Here is a 25194-nt window from a genome sequence, read left to right on the forward strand (position 1 = left end):
AAATATACTTTAACTGTCTCCATACCATATGCATACCTGAATAACTGGTTAGAATATGGCCATAAATAGTGTTAGGAATTGTCTCCATTCAGAATCTATGCATGTGGATTTCCATGTTGGTTTTGATGGAGGAAGCAGCCCTCTGTGTGTGCGGATTCAGGTGCAGAACCATCTCCTCCACTAAACACTGAACTCAGGCAGAGGAGCTTTTTCAGTTTGTACATTCATCCAGTCAGTCAGGAAGTGCATTGTGGTCAATAGACCATAAATAAAATAAAGCAATCATAGGCATGACACAAGATATGGCAGTGGAATATGGCAATGCGAAGTTTGTACATTGGAACATTCACACTTAGGGCAAACTGCCAGACTGAGGAGTATATGTACACATGAGTATACAGAGTATATGTGAGCACTGTCTCCTGTAAGATATTTGCCTTTGAGGGATGGGGCCATCACTCAGTGGTAGAGCATCTTCTTGCAGTGATAGAGCATCTGATTGCTTGCAGAAGGTCCCCGGTTCACTCCCTGGCATTTCCAGGTAGGGCTGGGAAAGATTCCTGCCTGAAACCTTGGAGAAGCTGCTGCCAGTCTGTAGACAATCCTGAGCTAGATGGATCAATGGTCTAACTTGGTATAAGGCAGCTTCCTCTGTTCCTATGGAAGGGGGTCTAAAAAGCAACCCAAGGGAGTGTTGGGGTTTGTAATGATTTAGCAAAGCACCAAGCAAGCAACCACTCCAGTTACAGAGTGCAGAGTTTAGTTGTTGCAGCTATTTAAGTAACACACATGGAGATCGCTGTAGAGTCTAAACTAAATTGATTTATTGGTGAAATACATTTGAGATGGGAAAGACCCATCCTATCTATCAGCTACATAAAAAATAGGCAGGGAGAGGGAGAAGGATGTTTCCATCTTCTCTCTAGGAGCAAAAGAAGAGGATTGACTCACTATAGGAAGTACCTGAGAAGTCAAGACATGGCGCATAGAGTAGAGGCAAGCAGGAACAGGTAAGGAGACCCTCACTAGCTTCCCAATGCCCCTAGTGGTCATTAGGATAGTTGGTGCAAAAGGTTGATGCACTGGAACTCCATCTCCAACAGGAATAGCAATGGTGGGATGAATTGTAGAAGCGTACCCCTGCTGAAGGAGCTTATTTCTGTGAAGATACTGTAGCTTCACAGGGTTCCAAATACTGACTCAGGCAGCCGCACACTGAAGCAATGGCCAAGAAGAGTTGTTTGGCTCTTGTTAGCATGGAGGTGTCACTGCAAGTCCAGACTTTTCTGCATTTTTTCTCTCTGCACATGCTCTTGTTTGTCACTGCTGCATTATGGTAGAAGAGGAGTCTGTTCCACTGCATAGTAGAAGGGACAGCTGCTTCTTCTGCACTGGTCCCTCGCAGGCATAAACTTCTACAATTCATCTCAGTGTTGCTATTGCTGGTGTCTCCATTATGTTGCTTTTTACATTATAAGCCCCTTTACATAGGAAGCTGGTTTATACCAAGTCAGACCATTGGCCCATGTAGCTCTGGATTGTCTACACTGACTTGCAGCGGTTTTCCAAGGTTTCAGGCAGGATGCTCTCCCAGCCCTACCTGGAGATGCCAGGGAGTGAACCGGGGACCTTCTGGAAGCAAGCAGATGTTCTATCACTGCAAGCAGATGCTCGACCACTGAGCTCGGGCCCCATCCCTCTGAGGCGAATATCGCACAGGAGACAGTGCTCACATGTTGTCACCATTCAAATGCAAACCAGGGTCAGACCCTGCTTAGCAAAGGGGACAATTCATGCCCCCTACCACAAGAACATCTGCCCTCCCTCCTTTATGCTTATGTTAACCCCTTTGTGGACTTCTTTTTGTATAGAACTATTCAAAATAAAGCAAAAAGAAGTATTCATTGAATATCTCTGGTTTTGGACAGAAAGACATTGAATGTGTTGGATTCAGTAGGCCCATTCACACATTATGTTCAACACTTGTACAACGAGTGTACAGTATACACAGGTACTGATCTGTACACAGGTACAGTCATTCACATGTTCTGTTGAATGCAAGTACAGAAGTACACTTCATATCTGCACCATGCATTTGAAGGGTCTGTATCCACTTTTAAAATGAACAGCGGTACAGTCATTCACACAAATGCATGTGTGACTGTACAGACATCTGTACACTCATACAACATAATGCCTGAATCTGGCTAGGGAGTCATTATGATCATACCCAGTGCCTAAAATTACAATTACATGTTATGATAATTCAGCAGACCAAGGTATCTGCAGACAAGATCGTTGTGCACCATTGAGGGTGACTTTTATGAAGGAACCTGTTTAAATTTTAACACTGCAGCAGTATTTCCCAGCTTCAGGTCATGAGAGCGCTGCCTGGAACTTTTGAGAACGTGTCTCATTGATTGCATTAGAATTTTCATTAGAAGCAATTCTCCATAAATTGGAAATCACAAAAAAGAAAAGACAGCAGCATCTCAGTTCAATATAACATGAAACTGCCTCAGGTAAAAAACAACAGCAAGGTTTACTCAAAAGCTCTAAGATCCCACATCTAGTAGGCAATCCTAATGAAGGCAATCCTTCTCCAATGCCTTTGCTGTGGTGGTATTAATGGAGAAAATAAGGTTCTCTACCCCCATCTAGTGGTCAAATTTCTTAAAGGGCATGGTGAACGACAGCGATAGATGCAGCTGCTTCGACCTGGAAAGCAACAATTTTCCTATTAGAATTAAATAATTAATGCTATTAACAACAGCTGCATAGATTAAGTAATTGAGACTCACGGGTTTGTTGATAGCAATAATTCCGAGGGCAGCTCTAAATAGTTCAACTCAACTTTATGGAGCATTTTATATGGTGCCGGAGCTTGGTTGAACTCATTGACTGAAAAAACTACCTACGTCCTCTGGAGAATTCTCATCATTCTAAAGTCAGTGAACTTCCATAAATATTTTATACATGTTGCTCCATGCAAAGCAGGGCCACTGAGATGACAAAAAAACCCCAAACAAAACATTATGTGAAAGGATGGTATTTATAGGCAATAGCAACAATGCTTTTCCTACTTCTAATTCTTCAAGAATTTTGAGCTGCACGACTAGTTACCTGAAATTTATTTATTCTGCTCTATTTCCCTCCTACCAGGTTTTGAGTATAAGATTTGTAAAACTGATTTTTTTTTAATGATTACTTAACTCCCGTTCATTCAGTGAGGTCTGTACACAATCTTCTTGAAAGATTGTCCTCGTTCCAGACTTCTGGAATGTAACTATAGAGCGCAAGATGCAATTTTAATTTAATTTAATTTAATTTTTTTAAAGTGATGTGCTGAGTGGAGCCACCCAAGTTTCCCATGAGCCCTCCTCACTATCCCTACTTGCCTAGAAACACTATAACAGAGCTTAGAATATGAATCCATGTTTTGATTGGGTGAGTCCCCACTTCACACTTTGGTGCTCATCTCTACTTGTCAGAGACCTTGTCACAGTATCCAAATCAGACAGAAATATCTTCCTTACTCTACCTTTATATACTATACCTTTTTATGCATATATGCATTATACCTCTTTGCAGATAGTTAAAGGAATTTCAAAATATATCAGTTCTTCTCCTACTTCTGTGAAGGGATAGTGAACATGTTTCTCAATGAAGGTGCTTTCCATTTCAAGCTCTGCTACCACCAATTTTTGCCAGGAATTTTAATTTTGTCACATTTCACAGATTTGCCCAGTCTGCAGTAAATTATTCTCATCTGATGTGCCAGTTTGTAGGAGGAGAATGTTCTAGCCTTGCTGCTTCTGTGACTCAGTTTTCTGTGTGCATGGGGTTTTTAATATGGGCAAATATTCAGTCATGGGATCCGCTCTTGCACTCCTTCTAAAAGAACAGGTCCACAGTCTGGTGGTTCTCCTGGACCTGGATGTCAGGCTGCAGCCGTGGCCAGGAGTGTGTTGCGCATTTTCAGCCAGTGCACCAGTTGCTCCCATTGCTGGAGAGGGCATTTACCTATGTCACATCTGAACAGCAATGTGCTATGCATGGGCCTGCCCTTAAACAGTATCTAAAAACATCAACTAGTACAAAATGCAGACACCAGTGTTCTCACCAGGACCATGGGTGCGGTAGCATATTACTGAACGAGATTCACTGGCTGCCTGTGTGTTTCCAGGTCTAATTTGAGGTGGTGGTGATTATCTTTAAAGTCCTCAACAACCTAGGCCTCAGGAATGTGAAGGACTGACCTTTTCGTTAGCCCAGGGGCGTATCTAGGGTAGGGCAGGCAGGGCACGTGCCCCGGGCGCCACTTGAAGGGGGGCACCCTTTTTTAAAAATTAAAAAATGGCCACCAAAAACAAAATGCCCACTGCACATGCTCAAATGGTCCCTGCGAGGCCCTAGAGGCCAGCAGGGGGAGGGGGAACCTTTGAAGACCTCCCTCCATGGCCTTTAGGAACCCTATCCAAAGGGGCTACAGATATATTTTTTAAATCAATATAATATAAGTCACTGTACACATATTCAGATTGGCACTATGTACAGAGAATCAGGGCATGTGAATAATGAGCTGAAACTTATAAGCTAGGATTGTATTCATTTGCTCTTACTTTGCTTCTTGTAATAAGTGAGTTAAATGTGATGTCTTAATAATATGGCTATTAATGGTGAGTTTGTCTTTGAATCAGTGTGAAATCCTTAGTATTAGGGCCCACTGGGAGTTTCTTGCTCTCTTTCTCTCATTTTAACTGTCTTTCTGAAATACTAGAATATATTCCAAGCAGTGACACAGTTTACTCTGCATATCTTTTAATTATTTTCAGAGTATCTGGGAAAAGTCAAATTCTCCATTTATTTTTAAAACTAATATAATAGTGATGCTACAATGCACAGTAGAGAATTAGACAAGCTCTTCTGTTTAGTTTTCCAAGTACACCTCCACATAGTATTTGGGTATTTCATGAGCCCCAGCATACGGAAATTTGTAGTTTTCCAGCATTTTTTGGTCTGGCTACATCCACTGCTAAATAGTTTTTGAAATATTAAAAGATTAACAAGCTTGACTTGTATTTTTCAGCTGATATTATGGTAGAGTTATCTGAAAGATGGGTGTCAGATGTTTGGACAAGGGGCGCAATTTCAGTGCTTGCCCTAGGCGCTATTTTCCCTAGATACGCCTCTGCGTTAGCCCATCACACAAGATTAGTGGAAGAAGCTCTCTTTATATACCGCCCCAAATACAAGTCTCTGGGTGGTTTACAAAAAAAATAAATATAAAAAATATAAAACATTACAACAATTAAAATTTAAAACGTTAAAACCATTAAAAACACAATTAAAACAATATCTAATTAAAAGCCTGGATGAACAAAAATGTCTTGACTGCCTTTTTAAAAGTTGTAAGAGATGGGAAGACTCTTATTTCAGCAAGAAGTGTGTTCCAAAGCCTAGGGGAAGCAACAGAGAAGGCTCATCCCTGATAAGTCACCAGACGAGCCGGTGGCAACTGCAGATGAACCTCTCCAGATGATCTCAATGGGTGGTGGGGTCCATGACAAAGAAAGCGTTCTCTTAAATACCCAAGGCTCAAGCTGTTTAGGGCTTCATAGGTTATAACCAAAGCCTTGTATTTTGCCTGGAAACTTATCGGCAACCAGTGTAGATCTTTTAAGATAGGAGTGATATGGTCTATTTGATATGACCCAGAGACCAACCTGGCTGCTGCATTCTGGACCAACTGCAGTTTCTGGACTACATACAAAGGCAGCCCCACATAGAGTGCATTGCAGTAGTCAAGTCTGGAAGTGACCAGCAGATGTACTACTGTTCTGAGGTCATTTATCTCAAGAAATGGACACAGCTGGCATATCTGCCAAAGCTGATAAAAGGCACCTCTGGCCACTGCCTCAACCTGGGACACCAGGGAGAGGTTTGTGTCAAGAAGCACGCCCAGACTGCGTACCAGTTCCTTCCGGGGAAGTGTGACCCAATCCAGAACTGGCAGATCAAAATCATCTTCCAATTTCCGACCCCGCATAATAAGTACCCCCGTCTTATCTGAATTCAGCCTCAGCTTGTTACCTCTCATCCAACCCATCACTGCCTCCAAGCAGACATTTATTTTTATTTTATTTATTTTATCATTTAGGGAGGTTATGCCTTTATTTTATTTATTTTATCATTTAGGGAGGTTATGCCTTCTCCTGATGATGCTGACATGGAGAAATAGATTTGGGTGTCATCAGCATACTGATAACACCCTGCACCAAATCTCCTGATGATCTCTCCCAGCGGTTTCATGTAGATGTTAAACAACATCGGAGACAATACGGAGCCCTGAGGGACACCATACTGAAGTTCGGTTTTTGACGAACAGTCTGCGAGGGACACCATCTGGAATCTGCCCGAGAGGTAAGAGTGGAACCACTGCAAAGCAGTGCCTCCCACCCCCAACCTCCTCAGACGCTCCAGAAGGATACTATGGTCAATAGTATCAAAAGCCACAAAGAGGTCCCAAATGACCAACCGAGTCATACTTCCTCTGTCAATTGCCAACTGGAGATCATCCATCAGGCCGACCAAGGCAGTCTCCACCCCATTGCCCACCCGAAAACTGAAATGGGTCTAGATCTGGCATCCCCAAACTGCGGTCCTCAAGATGTTGCTGAACTACAACTTCCAGCATACCCAGCCACAAAAAATTGTGTCTAGGGATGCTGGGAGTTGTAGTTCAGCAACATCTGGAGGGCTGTAGTTTGGGGATGCCTGGACTAGATAATCAGTTTCCTCCAAGACTGCCTGGAATTGGGAGGCCACCACCCTCTCAATTACCTTGCCCAACCACAGAAGATTGGAGACAGGACTATAGTTGCTGAACTCTGAGGAATCTAAGACAGGCTTCTTCAGAAGTGGTCTAATTATTGCCTCCTTAAGGCAAGGAGGCATCCTGCTGTCCCTCAAAGAAGCATTTATGATCTCTACTAGGCCTTCTACAACAACCTCTCTGCCAGATGTCAGGCATGGGTCAAGAGAACAGGTGGTAATCCACACCACTCCAAGCAGCTTGTCCACATCCTCACAAATCACAAACCTAAACTGATCCAGCCTGACCACATAAGAGGAGTTGTTGGACACCTCCAATTCAGACACCACAGTAATTGTAGGGTCTGAATCCAAGTCGGCCCAAATACAAGAGATTTTATCAAAAAAACCCAAACAAACACCATTAAATACATCACAGCGGGTAATAGATGGTTCAAAATCCTGATTCAAGGGAGGAGGGGCACTCACTAGCCCTCTCACAACCCTGAATAATTCTGCTGGACATGAACTTGCAGATGCAATATGGGCTGAAAAGAAGAGCTTCTTTGCCCTTGTATTGCCAATACAAATATTAGGCCACAGAGATGATTTACTGTTTTCTTCATTTTCACAGGAATCCTTTCCACTGCATTCTTCTCCCAGCTTGCCACTTTGTGGTCCGAGATCCTAATGCAGGCCATAATTTTAACCTAATTAAGAATGTTCTCCATTGCCAACTGCAAAACAATTTGCAGACAGGTGTTTAGCACCTTGCTGTCAAAAGGAAACATCTATTTTCCTATCCTTTAAACCAGTGTTTCTCAACAGCCGGTCCGCGGACCGGCAGCGGTCCGCGGAGGCTTGAGTGCCGGTCCGCGACTAGGAAGGCAGGGCTCCAAACTGAATACGCTTGTTTTTCTATCCGCTTTTCTCTCCGCTGTAAAAGTTTTTCTCTCCCCGGAAATGCCGAGGCTCCTGGAACGTCAGTGGCCAATAGGGGTGGAGCAGGGGCGGGGCTTGTGCCGAGGCGGGAAGATAGCCCAGTCAGTGAGTGAGTGAGTGGAGAAATTGGGTGGTTGCTGGAAGGTGGTTTTTTGAGATCTTTGAAGGTGAGCTGCTTAAACTTACTGGGCTAAAAATAAGTGAGGTGCTGAGGCTGTGAGTGTTTGCTTTGACCAACTGCAGGGGGGGTATATTTAGGAGGGCGGGAGGGTTTACTTACCCCTCCCTGCCGCTTTCTCGCTTGTCGCCCACATGGCCAGATCAAGGCCCAGAATCGGCAGTCTGGGCCCAAATCGGCCCAGACTGCCGCCGCCACCGACCGCCCACCCAGCTGCCCCCACAGAAGCTAAAGAAGCCGCCGCCGCCCCCACACGACCGAAGACGGCGAAATAGGCCCAAACTACTGCCTGCCCCAAACAACTGCCGCGGCTGCAGCCGCCGCCCAGCCGCCCCCACAAAGGCCCAATTTCAGGCCAAAGAAGCTGCCGCCGCCGCCCCCACATGGCCGAAGACGGGCCAAATCGGCCCAAAACTACTTGAAGAAGCTGCCACTGAGATTGCGGTTTTTTTCCCTCTGTGCTGCCAGGGGGATGCTTGGCGCCTGACTGTGCCTGTGCCGCCGCCGTCGACTGCTTCTCCTGCTCTTCAACTATCGGGGACTCACGCGAGGGAGTGGAGAGCAGAGCATTGAGGATAAATAAGCCAGTAGTGCTGTGCATGGCCACAGAGTTGGGATGCTGCACAGAAACACTGACCTGCAAACGGAGGCAGTCCCCGGATCCCATCCCATCCCCCCCCCCCCGGGAAAATGGCCCTGTTCCAAGTTTCTTCGCTCCGCACTCGACAAAAGTTGCTCCCAAAGTGCCACTCCTTAATCTGGCTTTCCCTGGCGCAGACTCCTCACCCTGACTCCGCTCTTTGCAGGCTTTCCTCCCTCGGCCCTGCCCAATCCCTGCCTCTTGTTGCTCCCTCGCCTCTCTGCTCTCAAACCCCACTCCGACCTGCTAGCCTCTCCCTTTCGCCCGCCCTCGCTCGCTCTTACTCCTCCTAGCCGCTTCTTCTGTTCCAGCCCTTTCTCTGTTTTGGCGACGCCTCGCTTCCCTCTTCTTCCGCTACAACTCTGAGTCTCCTGCAACTTTTCTTTTGCAGTCCCACGTTACGTGGGCTTAAATAAGCCAGCAGTGCTGTGCATGGCCACAGAGTTGGGATGCTGCACAGAAGCACTGGCCTGCAAACAGAGGCAGTCCCTGGATCCCATCCCATCCGCCCCCCCGCGAAAATGGCCCCGTTCCATCTCCGAGCCGCGCGGTCTGAGGGCTGCGCCGACCTGCTGCGCCTCATAAAGGAGCTTGCTAGATATGAAGAAATGGAGGATCAAGTAGTACTGACTGGGAAAGATCTGCTTGCTTGAGGATGGCTTTGGAGAACACCCTTTCTACCACTGTACCAAAAGTTTGTCATCTCTTTGCCATTCACAAATACAGCCCCAATATTGCTTTTGGGATAAAGTAATGCAAGCATTCAAATAGTGCTTGAATGTGTTCTATTTTAATGATTCTTTTTTTATATGCATGTACTAAGAGTCTCCTTGGAATTTGGGAATGCATACTTTCCAGTAAGCAGACATGGCTCTTATTTATGGCTACATGGAAAGGAAGAATATTGTTGGTTTTCATACCAAGGTTTTATTTTGAATATCTCATCAGACTTCTTCCTCTGCTCCTAAAATATTTGAATATAATGTTCACATTAACATTGTGTGCATTTTGATATGTAAATAGTATGTAAATAAAATACAGTTTATTGTTTAACAAATTTTATTTTATGACATTATTTAATTTCTTAATTAATTTCTTGTGTAAATAGTATGTAAATAAAATAGTTTATTGTTTAACAAATTTTATTTTATGACATTATTTTAATTGCAAGTTAATTGCAAGTAGATGCAAGTTTTGGACCGGTATAAAGTCTTAGATATATAAAATAAAATTAAACTTGAAACCCCTCTACTAACTGCTGGTCCGGGAAACTGCACACAAAGAATGTAGCGGTCCTTGACACTCTGCACAAATGATTTAGCGGTCCTTGAGTCCAAAAAGGTTGAGAAACACTGCTTTAAACCATTTTTAAAATCCAACTTGAGGATTAATTCTGTGTAACTTGAAAGCTCACATGTTGCATTATGAACTTGGTTGGTCCTGGCAATAGTATTTTGTTTATTGATGCTATGACATTTTCTATTATGGACCAGCAATACAGCTGATCTTTATTATTATCCTAATTTCATCCAGTAGATATAGCCATGGAGAAGACAGTGACATTCTTAAGACATTTTAACACATGAGTCTTACCATTCTTGCTTCAAACAGGTTTGTAATACAAATGTAAAATATACATTAACCATAATGCTCACCTGCATTACAAATGCCCCTCCTTTTATTCCTCTTCCACACAAACAATAATCAGAAGATGCATTGTGCAAAAGAGATTCACAGGTCATGTAAGCCTCATGTGAAACCACTTATTCTCTGCAAGGAATGGTGTGACGTCTACAGCACCTTAAGCACTTTAAAAATTAAGCACCAAATATAAGGACTGTACAAGAAAATGATTGAACACACATTGCAATATGATTTCAGTTAAGCTGGATCTCTGACTTTGCTCAGTGGTGCTTCTATGATTAATTCCTTTACTTGATTTTTTTTTTTTTTTTTACAAAAAATGCAAGAAGGCAGCAGAAAATGGCCAAAGACATCTCATTTTGTATACCAGAATTCAGTAAAAGACCAAAATCTGCAGAGTTCATGCATCTTGTTCTCTGGCATGAACTCTCTGGCATTACAGCAACATGGATTTTAAAGTATTTTCTGCACACATCTCTGGATGTGATTTTAAAATGCCAGCGGAGAAATCTAGCACAAGCACTGGCCCTCTGACTAAGGCAGATAGCTATGAACAGGGTCCCTAGTACCTAGGTGATAAGCACAATTTAGATACACAGACACCAAGATTCTTGTCTGATTACTTGCCGTTGGTAACACAGATTATTGGTCCAGAAAAAAAGCAGAGACTACTATCCATCAAGAATCTCTTTGCCCTAAATGTGTCAAGCATTTCTGCTTTGTTGTTGGTTTGCTTTTTCCCCATGAGCCTGGCCTACTTTTTCATCTAGTTCTTTGTATAACTTATTAAGTTTGAGCTCTTGGCAATGACCACCACTAGATAAACTCCCTGAAATTTTCTATTATTTGAGCACTCCACCAAATCCACTTGTAGTAAATACAAATAAGATATTTGACAGTTCTGTTTTTAAATTGAAGTATTACTGCTGATGTTTTGGAGAAAGTTATATACAGAAACATCAAAGCGCTTTAGTTTTTCCTGTAACCTCAATAACCTTTTCAAAGTATTTATATGCATTTTGACAAATGGAAATGTAGGTAGAGGAATATATATTGCTTTTGGCCTACATTTGGGCTAAGAAATGTACCGGTATAAGAACAGTCATTAGCATTTTGTTTCTGCATTGCTGCTTGCAAAGAGAGCTCACATTTTTGTTAACCATTACAAAGCTATTTGGATTGTGAACTCTAAAGGACTCAGAGTAAATTCAGAAACTTCACTAATGATAGGAACATAGGAGCATAGGAAGCTGCCATATACTGAGTCAGACCATTGGTCTATCGAGCTCAGTATTGTCCACACAGACTGGCAGCGACTTCTCCAGGGTTACAGGCAGGAATCTCTCTCAGCCCCATCTTGTAGAAGCCAAAGAGGGAACTTGAAACCTTCTTCCCAGAGTGGCTCCATGCCCTGAGAGGAATATGTTACAGTGCTCACATGTGGTCTCCCATTCTTATGCAACCAGGGCAGACCCTGCATAGCTAGGGGGACAAGTCATACTTGCAGAGGCGTATCTAGGGAAAATAGCGCCTAGGCAAGCACTGAAATTGCACCCCTTGTCCAAACATCTGACACCCATCTTTCAGATAACTTTACCATAATATCAGCTGAAAAATACAAGTTAAGCTCATTATTCTTTTAATATTTCAAAAAACTATTTAGCAGTGGACGTAGCCAGACCAAAAATTGCTGGAAAACTACACATTTCCGTATGCTGGGGCTCATGAAATATCCAAATACTATGTGGAGGTGTACTTGGAAAACTAAACAGAAGTGCCTGTCTAATTCTCTACTATGCATTGTAGCATCACTATTACATAAGCTTTAAAAATAAATGGAGAATTTGACTTTTCCCAGATACTCTGAAAATAATTAAAAGATATGCAGAGTAAACTGTGTCACTGCTTGGAATATATTCTAGTATTTCAGAAAGATAGTTAAAATGAGAGAAAGAGAGCAAGAAACTCCCAGTGGGCCTTAATACCAAGGATTTCACACTGATTCAAAGACAAACTAACCATTAATATTATTAAGACAACATATTTAACTCACTTATCACAAGAACCAAAGTAAAAGCAAATGAATACAATCCTAGCTCATAAGCTTCAGCTCTGTATTCACAAACCCTGATTCTCTGTACATAGTGCCAATCTGAATATGTGTACAGTGACATATTATTATTTTTTTAAAAAAAATTTACCTGGAGCCCCTTCGGGGGGCTTCCTAAAGGCCATGGGTGGGGTCTGAGAAGGTTGCCCCTTCCCCCGCTGGCCTCTAGGAACTCACAGGGAACATTTGAGCATGTGTGGGGGCCATTTTTAAAAATAATTTTTTAAAAAACAAAGGCAGCTGAAAACAAAATGGCCACCATGCATGCTCAAATGGCCTCTGAGAGCCCTGGCATGACCTAGAACCTCACAGAGGCCATTTGAGCATGTGCGGTGGGCATTTTGTTTTCGGTGGCCTTTTAAAAAAAATATTTTAAAAATGGCACCCCCCTTCAAGTGGTGCCCGGGGCACATGCCCTGCCTGCCCTACCCTAGATACGCCCCTGCATGCTTGCTGCCACAAGACCAGCTCTACTCTCTAATCTGTTCTATTCAGGTGTCCCAATTCAGCAAGAGTGATGCACTTGTGTGGAAACAGGCTTCAATATGTATTTTATTTCCAGCTAGATCAGCTTAAGGGCATAGCAGGAAAATGCTTGACAAGCAGAAGGTTGCTGGTTTGAATCCCAGCTGGTACTATATAGGGCAGCAGTGATATAGGAAGATGCTGAAAGGCATCATCTCATACTGTGCAGGAGGAGGCAATGGTAAACCTCTCTTGTATGCTACCAAAAGTAAACCACAGGGCTCTGTGGGAGCCAGGAGTCGAAATCGACTTGACGGCACCCTTTACTTTACCTTAGATCAGGAACTACATGCACAAAAGGGTACTCTGTAGGCACATCCTTGGACTGCATGCTATTTGATTAGGAAGTGTGCGTCAATTGGCTTACTAGACTAGATGCATCCAAGAACCCTAGATTTATTGTTCTTAGATGAGGCCTGGTGAGGTCATCAGCCTGCCAATACTTGGGAAATGGTGGGGGCGAGGAGGAGATTGATAGCATGGCAGGGCCCAGGAGTGCCCCCACAATGGTTTGTGAATTCCCTTTGCCCCCTTGGAGAAACCGGCAATCCCATATGTCAACATTGATTGAAAATACAGTCACTACAGCAAGGGTGGGCTTTTCATAGGGCATGGCAAGGCAGTCAAAGGCCATGCCTCTGCCACCATGGAGTCCCCCTCCATCCATTACTGCCACCTTTCCTCTCCTCATTGAGGCAAATTGTTCATTTTCCTTCTTTGCACTGCTGGGACACATCTTATCTTCTGGCCTTGAGCTAGGAACACCACCACCCCCGCACTGCCACTGCCTGGCTTGGTAGCAGTCTGAGAGGGCTCCTGGGTCACCACCCTTGCCTTGGCAGTCCGGCCTGAGGGTGCTAAACACCCACCCGTATTTGTGTATGTGTTTATTTAGCATATTTTTCTACAACAATATTTGTATGCTACAATAAAACAACACAGATGAAAACACAGTTAAAACATTTAAAACTCCCCCCACCCCCGTAGATGGGGGGAGTTTCATATTGTCCTTCACCTCAGGCAGCAAAATGCCTTGGGCCGCCCCGATCACAGGACTGACACGAGGCTCAGCCTGCCCCAGGCAAATGAAAATATCTCTGAGCCCTTCCCCTGATTTGTCATAGGCTGGGCAGGAATCCTGTGCTTTGTCTCTTTGCATTTCTGAGCCGAAAGGATGTAAGATCTGTACCTTTGCCTGATCAGGCAATGATATGCTACACCTGGCTCATACACTTCATCTTCTGGATTTGTGAGAGGACAGGTGTGTAGTCACTCCTCCACATGTCAAGGCGCTGGCTCAGTTTATAGATGCATAGAGTTAAAGGCTTCCATGAGACTTGAGGCCAATTCAGATATTATGCTGTACGAGTCTACAGATGTCTGTACACTCGTACATGTGTTTGTGTGAATGACTATACTGGTCTTCATTATAAAAGTGAACCTGGATACTGGCCCTTCAAATGAAGTGCATGTTGGGGGGGTGTTTGGGGGTTCTAATGTTTAAAATAATATATTATTTTTTTAAAAAACCACTCATCTCATCTGGGGGGCAGTGCTACAGCTGGGGAAGGTCTCCAGTAGCCCCGCCGCCACCTCTGGCTTCCCCTCAGTCTCAAAATGGCCCACTTGGGGCTATTTTCAGCCCATTCTGGGCCTCTCTGTGCTGACGGTGGCTATGAGGCCACCGCGCATGCGCACTGGCCATCTGTGTGACCCCGGTGAAGCCCAGAAATCCCATAATACAACATGTGAGTAGTGCAGTGCACTGGGGGATTTCTCCATTGCTGGGCGCTCTAGCTGCCTGGCTCTAGGAATGCTCAGGTTGCATGTAGCCTGGGTATGTATATGACTGGGGACTGAGAAGGAAGGGCATACTCGTGCCCTTCTACCTCAGTATAAACCCAGATAGAAAACCCGGGCTACCCCAGCAAAGAGCAGCCCTACCCACAGAAACACTACTCCACACTAGCAGCCCTTCCCAGGTAGGGCTGTGCCAGCCTGGGCTGCTCATGTGCATGCCCTCATTGTATCTTTTGCATCTTGCAAATTATTTTTTAGCCTCAGTGTGTACGACTGCAAAACCTGGAGCAGAAAACCAAAGTCAATAACTGAGTGCAAAGCAGATTTATCCTCAACAGTGATACTAAAAAGCACAATGAATTTTGAGCTAAATCGAGTTCCATCAGAGGCAAATTCAATTACAGTATGGTGTATGAAAGTCCTTTTGATAGCAGTGTGATGAAAACAAACAATGAAAAACACTCCTAAAGTATATGTTGCTGGAATAGTTAAGACTTGCTTATTGTTTATTGTTTATTGAAATCACAGACTTCTGTATTCAAATTGGTTTCACTATTAGTCAAAAGACCCTTCCTCCATCAGACTGCAACGGAATTTGCCCTGGTAAAGTATTCAAAATACAGCTCAAAATATAGCTAGAAACTTCAGGTTAGTCATGACTATGTCGTATTGAAATTAATGGGAGTTCGGTTTCTCAAGACTAACTTATCTCCTTAATTTCAATGGTGCTTAGTCACAACTAATTAGAATAGAAACTGCCCTTCAAATTTTTCATATAACTGGCTATCATAAATCTACTTTGCACTAATTACTGACAGTCAATTCTACAGAAATGTGTGCCACAAAACAATGTGATGGCCACCAGCTTGGACAGCTTTAAAAGGGCTTAGACAAATTCATGGAGGACAGATCTATCAATGGCTATCAAAGTTGGGTCGGCCAACAGCCATCTTTATCATAGGCTGCATTTGCACATAACAGACAACCAGAATTTAAGGGGTCTCCGGTTTCAATTTCCAAATGTCACAATGCAGGCAACTGCAGTTAAAAAAGAAAATGGACCCGCGGTTTCCATCCGTGAATAGTAATTTGTACCTTGTAGTGAAGTCGGCCACCTGGCCCTCCAGTTCCACAGTGCCAATATAATGTCCAAACGCTAGCACCGCAGTCTGGCTGCTTTGCAACCGGAGTTGAAGGAGTAAGCTCCCCCCTCACTCTGGCTGCTATTGGCTGCCAGGGCTGTCTGCCAGGGCTGTCCTTCAGTAGAGCCCAGGCAGCCAGTTCCCCCTCCTCTCTGCAATCAGTGAGACTGTAGAGAGGGAGCTTTCCTGAAGAATTTGGATGAGAGAGCAAGGGGAAGGAGGAGTAGAACCGCAAGTCCATTGGACCTGCAGTTCCATGTTACATGCAAATGCACATAACTTGAGGCTAGAAGGCCCAGGGCAGAGGAGATCTGCTGCTGTACTACTCTGCCTGGCCCCTCTAGCCACAGAACTCTATGACAAATTTGGCCACTGGCATTGAGAGTTCCTTAAATTGAATTTTCAGCACACGATCAGCAACCTGAGGTAAAAGGCCCCTATTTTTCACTAATCTGGGTTAACAGCAGAGTGTAGGATCTGGGTTATCCTGCTGTCAGAGATCTGGGCTTGAGGAATTCCTGTCAGTTCTCATGACCAGGAATCCCTGGGCATACTGCCTGACTGCACAATTGTCTGAAAGAGCTTTATGACTGTTTTTATCCCTGTTCTTATCTTTTGGGGGTAATGTATAACAGATTGATCTCCAGCCCCAAAAATCTAGATCTAGGGTTTTCTAGAGAAATCAGTTTAGATTTAGATATCTAGCTATGAAATCTTTGATGCCTCTTGTCTCTAGACCAAATCTATGGAAATACAGGGTCATCAACACTCAGGGACAAACAAAACATTTATCTTATTACATACTTATCAGGCATACTTTAAAAAAGAAGGGCTTCTTCTTTAGCCCAAAGCAGCTGCAGTGGTGGGGGCAGGATTCAGATATGAGACCCTTTCCCCTACTTTCATTTTCCCACCAAAAATCACTTTGTCCCTGAAAGTGCTCTTTGCCCCATTTCAGCTATATTTACCTCTTAAGGGCACAATTAGGAGTTCATGGACTTTGAACCTAAAGCCACCAAGCACCACACACCATTCTATTTCACACACTGCAGCTGGTATTTTATCTCACCAAAAACCATTATTTGTTTTTATCTCACCAATTATTTATCTCACCAAAAAGACAATTATTTTTCACATCTACTTTTACCAAATGGACAAACATGTTGAGCTATAAATTGGAGGGAGACAAGGTTATTGCAGAGTAAATGGACATACCACACAGCAGATGGAATGGAGGAGGTGGTGGTGAGTAGGGGTATGCGCAGAACCGTCTGGCCCGGTTCGGTTTGAGGCCGGACAAGCCTCGAACGGAACTGGGCCAGTTCGGTCTGGCCCCCCATCAAACCCCCCCGGTCCGGTCCAGTCCCAGTCCGGTCCCAAACCGGTCCACGGACTTTTTTTAAAAAATTAAGCTAATGAAGTACCTGTCGCCCCTTCGGGGGGCTTGCTGAAGCTGCAGGGGGGTCCGTGCGGGTTCCCTCGCCCCCCGCCGGCCTTCCTCATCACTGCCGCGGCCAGGTAAATAAAGCCTTTTCGGGAATCCATAAGAGCGAACGTCCATAATTTTGGCGACCGCCACGCATGTGAAAATGCCCTCTGCGAGGCCTGAAAGGACTGAAAAGGCTTTACTTACCCAGCCTCGGAATTGGAAAAAATGGGGCTAAGGAAGTGCTTGTTTCCTTAACCTCATTCTAAAAGTGGGCTCCGAAGGCAGGTTTGCTGGTGGTTCTGGCAATCAGCTGAGATTAGGCTTAGCTTTTTAAACCTGGTTTTGGCTGGTCGTCAGAACAGCTTCACTATGTGAGAACAGGGGTGTTCTCCTTACTTTCATCTTTTGTGAAATGCTGAAGGAGGGCCTGGAGCTCTTGCAAGATATGAATCAGTCCTAATTACTCTTCAAGAACTGTCCAGTCAGTAGAATATCACCATCAGCTTAGGCTATATGCAAATATACCCTAAGCTGCAATTTAAAGGCATGGCCTTTGAAACAATTTGAAATCTCTCACACTTTGGATGCCATGGCAGCTGGCAATCCCCAGCTTTTCTGGGCTTTTCAGCAAGAAAACTAAATGGCAGCAGTTTTGTTCTGTGGAAATTGCCCAGTGAGAATGGACGGAGATCATCAAAGGTCAAATTGTCTGCCAAAGAGGTTATATTGTTGTTCCTCTTTCTCAAGATAAATCCTACACAGAAAGGACTGGAAAGGGCAGAAAGCACAGTGAAGAAGAAGAAGAGGCAGAAATCCATTGTGTACCTGTCTTTAGGGATGAGGAACAAGAAAAAGAAGCAGCAGGGAAATAGCATATTAAAGGTTGCTTTCGGATACAGCTGGAAGCAAAAAACAAACCAGCACAGCAATAATACAAGAAAAGAGAGAAACTAGGAAAAGAAAAGATTGAAACCAGCAAGGTAGCAGGACTGCTTTAAGGCAGAGGTGGGCCCCAGGCAACATGGAAGCGAGGGCCACTCCCTTGCTCACTCTTGCTTTGAAGGGAATACCATACAATGTGAAAAGCTAAATGTATTAGCTAACATAACACACAAGGCTAACAGCGACAGGGTGGTAGTGTGGTGCTGCTGCTATGGACATGGAATTAGAGGCACTGCTGGGGACAACACTGGCTGAAGTTTCTCCCATATGCCACTAATGTTGTGAGAGAAGCTACAGTGGCACCACTACTTCCATGTCCACAGCAGTGGTGCAGAAATACCCTCCTGTCACTGCTAGCCTTGCGTATCATGTCAGCCATTAGGAACATAAGAAGCTGCCTTAAACCAAGTCAAACCACTGGTCCATCTCTCTCTCTCTCTCTCTCTCTCTCTCTCTCTCTCTCTCTCTCTCTCTCTCTCTCTCTCTCGTCATGTGCCTTCGCTGATTGGGAGGTTGGCAGCCAGAAAAAGCCATAGATTGTGGTCCCTAGAATTGTGGATGACATCTTCTGTGTCTATTTCTAGCCATGCTTTCAAGTCATCCATCCAGACCTTCCTCCTCCTTCCTCTTGATCTTTTTCCTGCTAGTTTTCCTTCGAGCATTAGTTGTAGATGTGCTTCTTTCTTGATGGTCCAGATTTGATTGGTCCATCTAACTCAGTATTGTCTATATGGACTAGCATGGGCTGCTCCTGAGGTTTCAGGCAGTTGTCTCTCCCAGCCACACCTGGAAATGCTGCTAGGGATTGAACCTGGGATCTGTTCCATACAAGCAGACAGATGCTCTGCATGATGATAAAAAGTAAGGACATGTGCCTTTCAGAAAACAATACATGAACTAGGGATAAGACATAGAGTCCGCTTCGCCATGCAATACCACATTAAAAAGGAAAGAAAGGTTGTGCCATTGAGTCAGTGTCAACTCCTGGCAACCACAGAGCCATGTGGTTTTCTTCATAGAATACAGGAGCAGTTTACCATTGAAGTTAGGCAAAATCCATCACTGCATAGTAAGTACAACTATGTGCTTACTTTTCTAATGGTTCTTATTGTTTTCAATTTGTTTTAATGTTATTTTTATTAGTTTTATTGTGTTTTTTAAACTGTAAACCTCCTTGGGATTAGTTTGATGAAAGGCAGTATAGAAAATGATCAATAAAATAAATATATAAAATAAAAACCAGTGACACATCTTCTATCAGAAGACCTTGTAGGCAGGATTTTTCAGACTGGGGGAGGGGTGAGGGGGAGGAAAGGAGAGCATGACAAAGGCAGTCTGAAACAGCAGACTCTTTCTGAGCCTCTAGATTGCCTAAGCACAGGACAAACTATTCAAGACCAGCTCCCCTTTTCCCTGCAACAAAGCAATTTGGCAATGTCAAAAGTCTGACAGCTGCTATCTTATGTATCTACATGATTTTAGGAGTAAGTCCCATTGGCCTCAGTAGGAATTACTTCTGAACAAAATATTCTAGGATTATTCTGCAGCCTTTAAAACTTTTCTATGCTATTAATTTCCAGAAGATCATAGGCTCTTAGATCATTGCCCATTTTTAGAGTCAGCTAACCTAAAGTGTCATCAGGAGCATTCCAGCATCCCCTACCAAAACTCCCCCTTTACCACCAGTACCATCACCACCACTACCACCACCAGCAGTAGCACAACCAACACAGACAAATACAGTATTTTTCTGCAGAGACATACACTTGTTAGCCCTTTTCTCTGCCATGAATATATCCCTGAGGGCTTCATGGCCCTCAGGGAGATATTCCTGACAGCAAAAAGTGTATTTGTGGGGAGGGGAAAGAAATGAAAACTGTGTCCCCATCTCCCTCCACCTACACAGCACTGCAAACCAAGCTTCATGGGCAGCTAATGTATTGGCTCCTTGTGAGAACGAGGTGAGCCGTCTCGCACACCCCTAATACTGAGTCAAATACTAATTTGCAAACAACTAATCATAGAAAGCCTCTCAACTGACTAAGGAAGAAAATGTTCACAGCCCAGAACATCCCCCAGAATAAGGACAAAGAGACCAATTACAAACAATGAACTGAAGCAACTGAGGAAGCAGGCATTCTGCCAACATGAAACTACTTGTTAATGTTAACTGCTTACTGTTGTGAATTTTCTGTTCAGCGCCCCATCTCCTGGGGGCAGGGTAAAATAATAGAAAACAAATACCTAGTCTCAGGTGAAGACACTTTTTCAGTACTTGCATAAGCATAGGAGGAAGTCATATGCAAAAGCTTCAGCTTTTCAAGCCTGGTGGGTCTCTGATAGTGACGAGCCATGGGCAACTGTCCACTTTGCCCATTGGATAAGAGAACCTTCAATAAAGGATGCAGAATCTTCAGAGTGTAGCATGAAAAGTTCAGATTCTGTATGCTTAACAATTACATAAAGGAAAAAAGGCTATACAGGCTTATGGTGCACTGATGAGACCATTCCCTTGCCACACCGGAGGCCTCAGAGCAGATGAGATGAGGCTAAGCCTAGAGTGCCTCACAGGGCATTTCTCACTTAATCAAAGATAGTAAGAGGAATTCCAAGGAACTGAACATTCATATGGAGACAGAGTCTCCCTTTCCTCATATGAATGATGCACAAGTTCAGCCCCAGTGCAATCTGTTTGTGCACCCTCTCCTACTGCTCGTTAGAATGTGCCTGCAGGCAGTCATTTTACCACCCATTACACACGTGTTTGTACATTTAGTAATAAAATTATGAATACCACTTGGCAAGATGATATAGACCCATGGTTTTATGGCCATATGCCCACAGTGGTAAGTTAAAATGGTGAGTGGTGTCTGTAACCACCCACATAGTGTTACTACCATGCCCAAAGTACAAGGGCGGCTCCGGGGGGGGGGGAGACCCCCTCAGGCAAGTAGTTTGCCCCCCCACCTGCCCCCCATTTCTGATTCAGAAATTGAAGATGTGGGACACTGCTCACACACTCATGAATGCACTTTGCCTCTTCTGTACATTTCCCCTCTCATTTCCCACCCCCCTCGTGCTGCCACTGCCAAAAAAATACATGCTGAAGGGAACTTGAAGGAGGTACTGTCTAGGGACCTTGCACACAAAATCACCTGGGAAACTGCCCTATATAACAGCACTCTCCGTTGTCCCCCTCCTTTTCAGGGGAGGGATGAATATGGTTAATTTCATAAGTCAGCTCCAAGCAATTATTCTTTCTCTTCACCCATCTACATCGCCACTTACTTCTTTACTTCCCTTCCCCTTTACTTCTTTACCCTTCTTAGTATAAAGATTCCTCATTAAGAAACGTTTGAGGGTTTCAATATCTAGTGCAAATCAGCCTTGATGGTGAGCGTGCCTTGTCGCTCAGTCTTGAGAAGGACTGGAAATGGAAAATAGTGAGTTTTCAAAAACAGCACCCTGAGTCCCAGCCGTTTGTTACTTTAACTTCAAACAGGCCAAGCTATGTGTGGTGTTGGAACATTAGCAGGTGTGAATAATTAAAAACACATCACACATTGATGTGTCTTTGATTATAGGAATGCTCTCATTGCGACAAGTGATTCTAATCAACAGAATTGAGGGGCCTTTATAAGCAGCATGCAGCTAGTTTATATAACCTTTGTACAGATTGGATCTTTTTTCTCAGCATGTCTTGTGCTCAGCTATGCAATAATCTGACAGCAATAACAACTGCATTTTTTAAACCTTACTCCTTTGGTATAGACCTCCAAAATGGTTACTGGTCCCCTGTCAGGTGGCTGCGTGGCACCGTCCTTTGAGTCAAAAGCTGGCACTGCTGTGGCTAGGTGCCAAAATAAATTATTCTATTCTATTTGGTTAAAGCAAAGTGATTGGGAAGCCTTGCTTCAAATGTTGCATTACAATCCATAATGTGTTCTCCCTACCTCCTACTTCTAGGCTGGTGCTGATGCTAGGAAAGTAGAATTATGTTCTGAATGTGCACATCATGATTCACTCCAAGGCAGGGCAGCGTCAGGGATTGGCCAGGTTGGGCAGCAAATGAAGGTTCATGCCCATCAGAGCACCCAAATGGTCATTGACCCCAAGCCCTCAGCAGTGAGTGAGTCAGTTGAGAGATGTATGCCTTTCCCGTGCTCACCATCCCATCTATGAGTGGGAGTGTCCCCCAGAGGCCCTTGCATCATCATAAGGCCTCTGAGAGAAGTCCCATTGGCTAGTATGGACAATGGAAAGAGGAGGAGCTGGGCCTCTGGGAGTGGTCCCATTGGCCAGTGGGAACAATGGAAAAAAGAGGAGCTTCCATACAAATATCTTGGCCAAGAGACTCACACAGCAGCTCCTCTTTCTCCCACTCCCCAACGCCCCACTGAACACAGCCAATGGGATGCTTTCCAAAAGTCCCTATACCCTAATGGGAAAATATCTGCAAGGGTAAGTGGGAGGAGGAAGAGCTGCTAACACCACCAAGGGACTCATTAACGGCAACAGCAGTTCTTCAAAGGATCCATCTCAACTGGTGAATGAGAGAGGGCTGCTGCAGCCTTCAAGTGTGGGGAGAGAAGCTGCTGCTGCCAAAGATTCCCCCATTTGTTGATGAGGAGACTGGTCAGAAACATTGTCTGTCACCTGCTGCCAAGAAGCTTGTGGGAGGAGGGTATTAAGGGCTAATGCACCAAGTGGGGCCTAGTGCAGAGCTTTTCCCCAGTTTTATAAACCTGGGACTTTATAGTTTAGAAAGAAAATGACTGTGGGGAGACATGATAGGGGTCTATAAAATCATGCATGCTGTGGAGAAAGTGGATAGAGAGAAATTTCTCTCACAAGCGCATAACACAGGAAACAAGGGTCATCCCATGAAACAGATTGCCAAGAAATTTAGGACCGACAAAAGGAAGCACTTTTTCACACAACGCATAATCAACCTATGAAATTCTCTACCACAAAATGTGGTGACAGCCAACAGCCTGGATGGCTTTAAGAGGTTTAGATAAATTCATGGAAGACAGGAATATCAATGGCTACTAGTCTGATGACTATAGGCCAGCTCTAGCCTCACAGGCAAGATGCCTCTAAATACCAGCTGCAGGGGAGTAACAGTAGGAGAAAGGCCATGCTCTCAGCTCTTGCCTGTGGGCTTCCAGTGGCATCTGGTGGCCCATAGTGTGAAACAGGATGATTGGGCCTGATCCAGCAAGGTTTTCCTTATGTTCTTACAAACACCTGCTGCTAGCATTGTTCCAAAGCCTCAGTTCACAAGGCAGATGTTGTATTCTGTCTTTTACAAATCTGCCCCCAATAATGTCAGGACTTCAAACTGAGATTTGTCCTTGAAGAACAATATGGTGCCCTAAACATAATGCCTTCATTCGGGCTATTGAGCAAAGGGGCCCCTTTTAAAAGGTCACTCTCTTATATTTAACAATTGATAAAGCAATTTCTTTACTCAGTCCAACACAATATCTTTCCTCCTCCTCCTCCTCCTCCTCCTCCTCCTCCTCCTCATCATCATCATCATCATTTCTGGTCTCAGTCAAAAGAGGCAACACATTACGTTTTGTTTTTCATTACCTTCTTCCCTTTGAAAGCAAGTGTGGGTCAGGCTGATATTTGAATGTGAAATGTAGAATTGGGCCCTGAAATCATTCTTTTCACTCAATTTCAATTGAGCTATTGCATTACAAACAAACATACAAACATGCAAACAAACAAACAAACAAACAGTATGGGCTACTTAAACTAAAAGCCTCACTTTGTGCCACTAATTACCAAAATGAGGCATGAGTATGCAAAGCTATTTATGTGCACCTTTTAACAGTTTCCCTTCCCATTAGTTATGTCAAGGAAAAACAATTTCTACCATACTTAAGCTCATGGATAAATCAAACATTAACAAATAGATGTCCTGATTTTGTGAGAATGTTCCATAACTGCATACAGCCTTCCTGGATCTGCTCTACTATATTTTAAACGGTTGGCACATAGCCCTCCTATCCAACATGTAACAGATGATCTATGGGGTTCTCCCTTCTCTTCACCTTCCTTGACCTAGCAGCCATGATGGAGGTAACCATATATAAATCTGTCAGACCACTGGTCCATCTAGACTGTTATCTACTCTGTTTAGCAGAAACCCTACAGGGTTGCATGTAGAATTTCCCCCCTCCTAAGCCCTATTACCTGAGATCATTTTAATTCAAGGTGCTAATGACTGACCTTGAGATCAAGGACATAGCTACAATTGAACAAGGAGAGAGAGGACAAATATCCTTGGGCCCCTGAAAGTGTGGGAGCCCACCGGCTTGATGGCACTTGCCCTTTGCGTTCCCTTTCATGGCATCTAAAAAAGGACATTGTAGAACTGGAAAAAGTGCAGAAGAGGGCAACCAAGATGATCAGGAGTCTAGAACACCTTCCTTATGAGGCAAGGCTACAACACCTGGGGCTATTTTGTTTAGAAAAAAGAAGACTGTGGGGACACATGATAGAAGTCTATAAAATCATGCATGGTGTGGAGAAAGTAGATAGATAGAAATTATTCTCCCTCTCACATAACACTAGAACCAGGGGTCATCCCATGAAATTCATTGCCGGGAAATTTAGGACCAGCAAACGGAGGTACTTTTTCACACAACACATAATCCACTTGTGGAATTCTCTGCCACGAGATCTGGTGACAGTCAACAACTGTAGTAGTGGTTGTAGATTCTTTTCAATCTCGTTGTTCTGCACAGGACAATGACAATAAAGATTTATCTATCTATCTATCTACAACCTGGATGGCTTTAAGAGTGGTTTGGATAACTTCATGGAGGAGAGGTCTATCAATGGCTACTAGTCGGAGAACTATAGGCCACCTCCAGCCTCAAAGGAAGGATGCCTCTGAGTACCAGTTGCCAGGGAGTAACAACAGGAGAGAGGGCATGCCCTCAACTCTTGCCTGTAGGCTTCCAGTGGCATCTGGTGGGCCACTGTGTGAAACAGGATGCTGGACTAGATGGG

The 25194-nt window shown here is 44.0% G+C and overlaps 1 long non-coding RNA gene across 1 annotated transcript; it reads right to left on the reverse strand.

The window, feature by feature from the left end:
- Positions 1-2622: 2622 nt before the first annotated feature.
- On the reverse strand, positions 2623-22332 carry LOC128339629 (uncharacterized). The gene is made up of 3 exons (XR_008313140.1): positions 22119-22332; positions 20410-20555; positions 2623-2718 (listed from the first exon to the last, which is right to left on the reverse strand). It is a non-coding gene; the product is annotated as an uncharacterized LOC128339629 (long non-coding RNA).
- Between the last annotated feature and the right edge of the window lie 2862 nt (positions 22333-25194).

The sequence above is a fragment of the Hemicordylus capensis genome, chromosome 1, assembly GCF_027244095.1.
Source record: "Hemicordylus capensis ecotype Gifberg chromosome 1, rHemCap1.1.pri, whole genome shotgun sequence".
NCBI lineage: Eukaryota > Metazoa > Chordata > Lepidosauria > Squamata > Cordylidae > Hemicordylus > Hemicordylus capensis.